This window comes from Bombyx mori, chromosome 6 (genome assembly GCF_030269925.1).
Source record: "Bombyx mori chromosome 6, ASM3026992v2".
Lineage (NCBI taxonomy): Eukaryota > Metazoa > Arthropoda > Insecta > Lepidoptera > Bombycidae > Bombyx > Bombyx mori.
Window position 1 is genome coordinate 5,422,437 of NC_085112.1, and position 10,009 is coordinate 5,432,445.

Here is a 10,009-nt window from a genome sequence, read left to right on the forward strand (position 1 = left end):
GAATTGTTAAGACGATCATTAGCGTTCCATTGTCGAAAATGCCACGCTGTTCTTGAAACGGTGATGCTCAAACTTTTTGTGCTGAAAATTATTTTTTTCATTTTGTTGCTGTAGACAGACAGACGAGATCACATGACAATTATGTCACATTTATACCTACTAGTCCAACTGCCATAATCTAAATATATATATGCCGTGGATAACGACTTTTAGTTGTCGTGGATAACGACTTTAGTAATATTAAGACGGTGGTTTTGATTATTATTTTAAATGATGAAATGTTGTTTTGATAAATATCACAAAACGAAGGGTAGACTCCGTAACGCCACAGTATAAAATGGCGGTACGTGGACAGAGTCGTGGCATTCCGTGTCAGACAGTAATTCCGTCCGTCTTAGTCAGTGAGTCTCTGTCAGTCAGTCAGTCGGTCAGTCGGTCTGTCGGTATGTGCAACGAAACTGTCGGTTTACCCTGTCATTGTGAAAGTTGTGTGTGTTGAGTTTCAATAATTATTATTGAAAAGTTTTATTGACTAAACTGAGTTCAATCGAAAACAAGCGATGACGGAACCTACCGCTCAGCCATCCCCGCCGTGTGCTGACATATATATGTCGTGGATAACGACTTTTAGTTGTCGTGGATAACGACTTTTAGTAATATTAAGACGGTGGTTTTGATTATTATTTTAAATGATGAAATGTTGTTTTGATAAATATCACAAAATGAAGGGTAGACTCCGTAACGCCACAGTATAAAATGGCGGTACGTGACAGAGTCGTGGCATTCCGTGTCAGACAGTAATTCCGTCCGTCTCAGTCAGTGAGTCACTGTCAGTCAGTCAGTCGGTCAGTCGGTCTGTCGGTATATGCAACGAAACTGTCGGTTTACCCTGTCATTGTGAAAGTTGTGTGTGTTGAGTTTCAATAATTATTATTGAAAAGTTTTATTGACTAAACTGAGTTCAATCGAATACGAGCGATGACGGAACCTACCGCTCAGCCATCCCTGACGCTTGCCGACATATAAATGAATTACTGTTCGTTAGTCTCGCTAAAACTCGAGAACGGCTGAACCGATTTGGCTAATTTTGGTCTTGAATTATTTGTGGAAGTCTGTAGAAGGTTTAAAAGGTAGATAAATATGAAAATGCTCGGAATTAAATAAAAATAACAATTCTGTTTTTCCTTTGATGTCCCCCCCGTCAGACGGACTCCTTTTGTTTGTTTTAAGTTTATTTTATACAAAAGTTTAGGTATTTTATTTATCGATTGAGGCACTACGAAGTCTGCCGGGTCAGCTAGTACCTAATAAAATTAAATCCATATTTGCATCACAAATTCACAGCATGGAATATTGTACTAATATACCCGGTTAAAAATACCTTTTGATCTAAGTTAGACCGGGATAGAAGATGTTGTAGAAAAACTGAACATCCACTAATTGAAAGAATCTACCATCATAGTGTAAGCTAAAAATTATAATCAAATTTGCATCGATATTCAAACTCAATTTGACAATCACTGTTCAAGGTTCCCCATTATGTATTGGCATAAGGAATAGCCTAGTAACTGACCTACAAAAGCGTGTGACTTGCAAAACGAGAGACCACCTATAGGCACCATAAATCACAGAGTTTGGCAAAAATTGTAACAATCGTATGGTAGTTGGAAATTGGCAAAAGGGTTGTTATTGTTATTTTTGTAACAATATATATTGTTCTTTAATTGGCAATAGATCGTTTGCTTCTGTGCGTAGTAGGAAGTGCATGGTATAGGGTTGTTGATGTGGGCAGATACTCATGACATGACACAGGAATGACATAATATGATGACAACATTAGTAAATTATTTTGCATTTAATTTGTAGAAAACTTCACGATCCATTAAGTGTTAAGTGGTTACTGAAGACGAATGCTAACTTTAAGGCAAGACTTTTCTACGTAACAAAAACAAAAAACAACTGCAGTAATACAATGAATAAAAAAAAAACATGGCATGTCGTTCAAACCTCTCGTTAATTATTTTAATTTTACAATTTCCGACTTCTTGAATACTTTACAGGCTTTTTGGGTACGGACGATCTACGTACGATTTTTTTATTTCTAAACCTCAAACCACACGATTTATAGTTTTAGTTCGTAAATTGACAGCTTCTATACTGTTTTGGTTATTGTCAAAAATAAATATTCGTAAATGATATCGAGTAAATATCAAGACTTTCGAGAAATAGTTTTCGTTTTAAAAGCCCACTGACAAAAAGACTGTTTATCGTTTTTGCATCAAGCCTATATAACGATGTAGAGAAACAGCTACTGCAATAAACAAAACTATGTTATAATCGAGTGATTATACTACTGCACCGTACGTCGCCCCCCGGGAGTGAGTCAGCATTTATATACACATTGTTATCGAGCACTAATTGGTAATATATCGCTGTTCCCCAAACGTTCTCAGATAACGAGATTGGTCATGTACGGAACTGAAATAATTACACAGCTATCATCTAGATTCTTTTTTTTTTAATCTTGTTTATCTCTTTTTCTAATCTAATCTATTAAATTTAAATTCGAATTTATGTTCGTAATGCGATTTGAAGAAAAATTACAAGTCCTTTACACTTCACGATATTATTATATCTAAGCTCTGAAAGGTTTTATATGTATTATTTTCGTAGAGTTGCCATTACATACCTCAATTGTCTTTCTTACTAAAAAGAAAGTATTAATTTACACTATTATTTTTAAATTACATTTTTAAGTGCTAATTTCAAGACTTCTGTTTCACGATATCAGCAGTTAGCATCAGAGTAGGTACTTTATACGTTTGCACGCTGCAGTCGATTAATTATAATTGACAATAGATGAATTTTGCTATTGAAACTAAGTTAATAATTAATGTTTAATCTCTATTGTGGACCTTAATGACAAAATAAATCCATTTTCTCGATCTGTGGCGCAATATGGTCACACATTCCAATTTGAAAGGAAAGCCGTTATAACTGAGACCTCATGTCTCAAGCTGGGCCGCGGCATTTAAATTCGATCTCTATGGGCTCAAACAACGTAACGTGGGCTGTGAGTCTCTCTCGTATATATATCTTGTAAATATAGCACCAGTTTCTTGTACCTATAAGTACAGAATACAATTTGTTTATATCCGTCGTGTTGCGGTGTGCAAAGCGTGCAGCTAAAATAGTGATTAATGGGCCACTGCCAGAGGCGAGCGGTGACTGCGGCCACATATAGACTATTAGATAGATGCGACAATTAGAATTGAATTCTAGTTCATGAATGAATGAAGAGTGAATGAAGTCGTTGTGACCTAAAGAATAAGACGTCCGGTGCATTCGTGTTGAAGCGATGCACCGGTGTTCGAATCTCGCTAGCAAGTACCAATTTTTCTAACGAAATATGTACTTAACTAATGTTCACGATTGACATCCACGGTGAACGAATAACATCGTGTAGTTAAATTAAACCCGCAAAATTATAATTCGCGTAATTACTGGTAGTAGTACGGGTTTTGGTCGAGCTATATTCAGCTACCAACGTGAGTCTGCCTGCCTGAGTGAGCCTGCGAATGCCTAAGAACGCGAAACGACACTAGGAATTCCTTCTACGGGGTCTGCAATAAGACTGGTGGTAGGACCTATTGTGAGTCCGCACGGGTAGGTACCACCGCCCTGCCTATTTCTGCCGTGAAGCAGTAATGCGTTTCGGTTTGAAGGGTGGGGTAGCCGTTGTAATTATACTGAGACCTTAGAACTTATATCTCAAGGTGGGTGGCGCATTTACGTTGTAGATGTCTATGGGCTCCAGTAACCACTTAACACCAGGTGGGCTGTGAGCTCGTCCACCCATCTAAGCAATAAAAAAAAAAAAAAAAAAAGACTGGTGGTAGGACCTCTTGTGAGTCCGCACAGATAGGTACTACCACCTTGCCTATTTCTGCCGTGAAGCAGTAGTGCGTTTAGGTTTGAAGGATGAGGCAGACGTTGTAACTATACTGAGACCTTAGAATTCCTATTTCAAGGTGGGTGGCGTCATTTACGTAGATACCTGTGGGCTCCGGTAACCACCCAGCACCAGGTAGGCCGTGAACTCGTATACCCAATTAAGCAATAAAAAAAAAAGTCTAAATATGAGAGATATAATCGTCCTTTAATCTGCGAAGCAATATAATATTTCGATTTTAAGGCTCAATTGTATTCTATAAACATATGTCCCATTCCGTCAAATCGGAAGGGATAACTGCTTTGTGATAAAACTAGGAAGAGGACTACCTACCGATGTTCAAAAGCTCTTATCATATATTTATTCGGTATTGTTATGTCATTTCTGATTTTTATTCTATGTTTACTGAGTAAATCGTTTCGCCAGGAGTCGAGTGCAATGGAGTTTTGTTACATGAACTGCAATTTTGTATTTCTCAAGTACACGTCGATATTTTCGATTTGCATAATTGGAAAAAAAATGTGAATTTTGCTTTTCAATACTTCTAGGATACGAAAGGTATGTAAATCGTTGACTTTGCAAATTTAACTTTCGCAGTATGAAATATGACGTTTCTAAAGCTGTCAGCATTTAAAATGAAATAAAACTCAAACCACTCGAGTGCGTAATACTGTCTAGTCATTGTTTTATGGTGATGACGTCTTTTTTTTCGCCTACCTATATACCAAAGCTGATAGCCTTGAGAGGCTATTTCAGCTTCGCCCTAACGTGTGTAGGTGAGCTCACGGGGCTCAAACCGGAGTGTTGCTAGCACTGACCCTAGCAAGAGCAGTGCTTCGCAGAATCTACCACCGGATCGGAAGCGCGACCCACTGAGAAGATCCGGCGAGAAACTCAGTGGGCTGTGTCTATGGGTTAATTCGCTCGTCGAGCCCTTCGTCGCAAGCGACGGGTTCGACGAGGACGGTGACCGGATGACGTCTTATAAATCGATGAACACCGGTTGCACGCACGAAAAACTGTCACGTTCCGTCCGAGCCTCAGCGTGCAAGCGAGAGCGCAGAACAAGCGACAGACAGACACGAGCGGCCTAAACGTAAATTTATCGAAAGAATCGTAATTTTCAACTAACTCCTCCTATGTACTTTACAAAATAATGATATTTCAGTGATAGGTAACAATTCAATGCAATTCATAAAACTATGCAAATTTTCATCAAAGTTTCTTTACGGCTTTATCACGTAAAACTATCGTCCTTAAACCGATTTTACAGGCTACCGATTTTTTTTTCTACGAGCATAAATTTTCACCCTTCCAAAAGAACAATCAGTTTGATGTGCGAACGAAAGGGGAAGGCGGAGTTACAAAGGCTCACTAATCGAAAAACGTTATCCGTTTCAATGCGACTGAGCGTGTGAGCACAGCCGGCGAATCACACAACATTCTCCCAGGCTTGAAAGAAATAATACCGAAAACATCGCCGGAAGCCGAATGCTGAAACAAAAAGAAACGAATGAAAAAACACGCGGCCCGCTTTCAGGAAAATCGGTAGTCCAATCTACGTTGAACTGCGGTGGTTAAGAATACAGGTTCACGTCAATTACGTGGAAAGATCACACGATTTTGGTACGCATCGAATGAAAGACGGGCTTCTATTCGAACGAATTCTCGTTTACTATCGCCTTTTTTTTCCTTATTTCAATAATGCGGATGACATATCCACTCTGATCTATAATTTTAATTCACAATATTTTGCTTGAACGTGCCAATTTTTTTTGATGTTTTATGCAATTTATCATTCCAAAACCAAATGACTTATTTAGCTAATCATCCAATACACTGAAAATTTGATAACCCAAAGCTAACTCACATATCATTATAACTCATTGTTATCCAAAAAATATTTACCCTTACGATTCGTCGTGGCTCATGTAAGAATTATTTAAAAATCGCATAAAGTAGGCAGCTATTTCAATTAACAAGAGAAAAGAGTCCTTTCATAGAACCGGTCGGAATGTTCAAAACGTAAACGGCATGAATAATAGTTTTAAATGTATTTGAATAAGCAGTTCATTAATTATGTGTCGGGGTTATAATAGTAATTCTTGACGTGACCCTTCCTGCTTTCAAAGCTTTCGGTCGGTTACACAATTTTTTGAGATGTCTAAGTCTAATTATTTAGCGATATTTTGATAGTTTTCTTATATTTTATCCGTCGTTGTATTTTACCTTTATAAATAAGTTTAGAAGGTCGAAAATCGTTTTTCACTAGAAATTAAAGGGTAAGCCTTTAATTTCTAGTCCGAGATTTTTGACGTGTCTTAAATAATGTTTTTATGCCGTCCCACAGCTTAACGTTAGATGTGTAGTGAGCTTGACTGTGAATTTACAAAATTAAAAAAGAAATAACGGAATTGATGTCGTAATATCTATCGTAAGTAAACACTTAACGTGGTAGGTCTGTCAGATCGTATCTTAATGTTGAGAAGAAAAACGATTTTTATTTATTTTTCATACACTGAATATTTCCTTCAACTTTATTTCCAGATAAAACAGCTAATGTTAAAAAGACAGACGTTAACGAAATTTATATGAGATTTTAAATATTATATAGGTATTATATAATTGAGAGATGATATTAATTACAAAGGTGGCACCTGGTGAACCTAAAATGTCCAAGACATCGTACCAAATCCTAACATATGGTCTAATTTAGGCCAAGGCACATTTGATTAATAGTATTTATTATGGAGAGGTGAGCCCCTAGATGTCAGATTTTCATGTCCACACATGTGGCAGCCCTGTGCGTTATAAGTAATTAGTCTAGGATTATCCCTCTGTATCTTGTGTTTAATGAAGACAAGGTGTATGTGGTGTGGGAAAATATATATACCCAGTTATAATAATTTATTTCTAGTTAATCAAGTAAATCTGCTGATCTGTCCGAAGCTATTTTGTTGGAAATTTTCAGGAGAAACTTTTGGTTTTTTTCCGCTGTTTTAGTCATCTTAAGGTGATTTTTTCATCAATATTTAACCTCTGAAATACAAAATTACTCAGATCACGTACATCTATCTACCTGTAAATAATAAGGCAAAGAAAAAGCAGTACTATTTTCTCCATTGATTATCCATCGATTTTCTTTCTTCTTAATGTATCGACGAGTTTTAGTATTAATTATAAAAAGTTATAATTTTTCTACCATTTTTATGATAATTTCAAAATAACAAATTTAATCTTGAGGTGTCAGTTATTACCTATGATCGGAATTCGGTAGTACGATGAACATTAGTTATTACGAATAAATGAAAAAAAAAAGGGAAAGTTTTTTTTGTTTTTTATTGCTCTAGTAACCAGACGAGCATACGGCCCACTTGATGGTGAATGATTACAGTCACTCATGGACGTCAGCAATGCCATCGGTAGAGCCAAGCCGCTGCCTATCGCTTAATACTCTATACAAGCCTCGTTTGAAGAAGGACATGTCATAGAGCTCGGGAAACACCATAGAGGGTAGCTCATTCCGAAGCCGGAAAGTTATAAACGTTGCATATTCTGTGGTTCGAGATCTGTTTTAATAATTTTTGAGCTCGTCCGCCCATCTCAGCAATAAAAAAAAAACGGGTGGACGAGCTCGCAGCCCACCTGGTGTTAAGTAGTCACTGGGGCCCGTAAACATCTACAACGTAAATGCGCCACCCATCTTGAGATATAAGTTCTAAAGTCTCAGTTACAACGGCTACCCCATGCTTCAAACTGAAACGCATCGCTGCTTCACGGCAGAAATAGGCGGGGTGGTGGTACCTATACGTGCGGACTCACAAGAGGTCCTACCACCAGAAATGCTGACTCTGCCCTTCGAGCCTCTAGATACAATAGTCAGGGTTACTAATTAGCCGCGAGGCGATTGTCATTCTATTGCGATTCTATTTTGTAACGTAGCAGCAACTGCAGAAGATAGTCGTCACTAGGTTTGTTGTTAATTGTTAACTTAACGTTATAAAACGTAGAGCTTCTGCTGAAATTGTTTCTTACGTAACCAAAAAATTGATTTGGATTATCTAAAACAGTATTGAGGTTCGATAATCCTGCCCACGTTCGATACTATTTTCGGGCGAACCGAAAGGGCGCGGGTCGGGCCAATTATGAAAATAGCGCACCTGCGCTTGTCAAACGCGGCCGCGCGCTTGTCTGTCGTCCTTTCTGATCATTAATCTTATGAACTCTTACAACCCTGCGTCCCTGGTACAGAGGACGGATCCGCGCTGTAAATTTCCTGGCCCAAGAACCATAAAATATCAGTAAGATTTTGTGTTTTTAGACAATTTTTACAGATTTAATAGCTATATATCACATGTAACTAATATATTTAGAAGTTTGTCGTAGCTTAATCTGTCTCGTAGTTAATGTAGAGCTTGCTTTTTTTAAGTATGGTAGGGTTTTGCTTATTTGTCATCTGCGAACAGGCAGGAAAATTTGTTGGCTTCAGCTTGTAGGGTCCTCACAAGGAAATAAACAACTTGAGATAGTTGTGCTCGAACGTCAGGAATAGATTTTGTTTTTATACGATCAAATTTTATAGAAATAATAAATAAATATTATCAAAAACAGTATTGAAATATGTGTACCTACGTTTTAAGCACTTTGACAATTTTCTTATTGCTTTTGCCGGCAGACGAGTATACGGCTGACCTATTAGTGAGAGGTTCCTGTCCTACATGGAAGTCAGAAATTCAATAACATAACCAAGTCGCAGTGTCTACCGCGGAGCACTCCCTGTAAACCTGATTCGAAGAAGAACATATCATAGCTTTCAGGGAACACTATGGAGAGCAGTTCATACCGGATACTATGCTACTGAAAATATCTCTGGAAACGCACTGTAGGCGAACGCACTGGTTCTAGATAGCATGTAGGTATACATTCTGCTCCAGTGGCGGGCGGCGCAATGATAATAACGAGATCACGGGATCATTTCAAACATTTCTTCAGAGCGTGGTATGGGATGCGTAGAGAAAAGATGCATGGGACTAGGAGGTGTATGGAAATGGTAGTGCTAGGTCGAGCTACGAGCTAAAGCTACGTATTCTTTAATAACAATGTAATGCAACTACATATTATTATTAACGCAATAAAAGGGTAACCTTAATTTAAATTTTAGTGAGAAGCGTCTGTAAATTTGGTATTTTATGATTTCCTTTGGGGTATGCAGTGGCTTGACTTTTCACCTGGCATTGTTGACGACCATGAGCAATGGTAACTATTCACCATCAGGTGGACCGTATGCTCGTCTGCCTACAAGAACAATAAAAATCACTGCTAAAATACATGTCGTTACAAATCTGATGAATGGAGGTCTTCCATGTCCGGAAATCAACATATTTATGTTGCGAGGCTATGAGGTGCGGCTTAGTATTTTCATACTTTGATTTCACCTAGCGACATCTAGTGCCGAGTAGAAAATTAGATATTAATTCCAAAATGTTTGCTTTCTCCTGCCATCTATTATTGGATAGTAGTACTATTTGCATGTTCAAGTCTAACTAAAGCTTGCTCCTGTGTCATCGATTTTTTCATTTGTCACGCAACATTGCTCGTCTTGTTTTTGTAATAGTTAATTTATTTTTATTTTCTAAAATACATGACGAGATGTATTTCATTACCTAATTTAGAAAATGTATGTTCGATACCAACGACCTGAAACGAGATACTTTAATGTGATAATAGAATGCTATGGTTTATTTTCCAGATTTATTATATTATTTATATTAAGATTTTATTATATACCTTTTTTCAGCACTCCTCTGGTACCATATCTTACTCAACGCAATATACAATGACGCACAGTGTAGCTACAACAAGATTTTAGATTTTAATAATTATGAAACAAATGCTTAAAATCCTATGGATAACTAACTATCTATTGCAATCACTAGCAATGATATTTTAGCTAACTTCAAATTTAACGTACGAATTAAAATAAAACATATTTTTACCTACCTACTTTCACGTTTAACTAAAATCATCCCTTAAAAAATTATGGCGTTGATTCTGAAG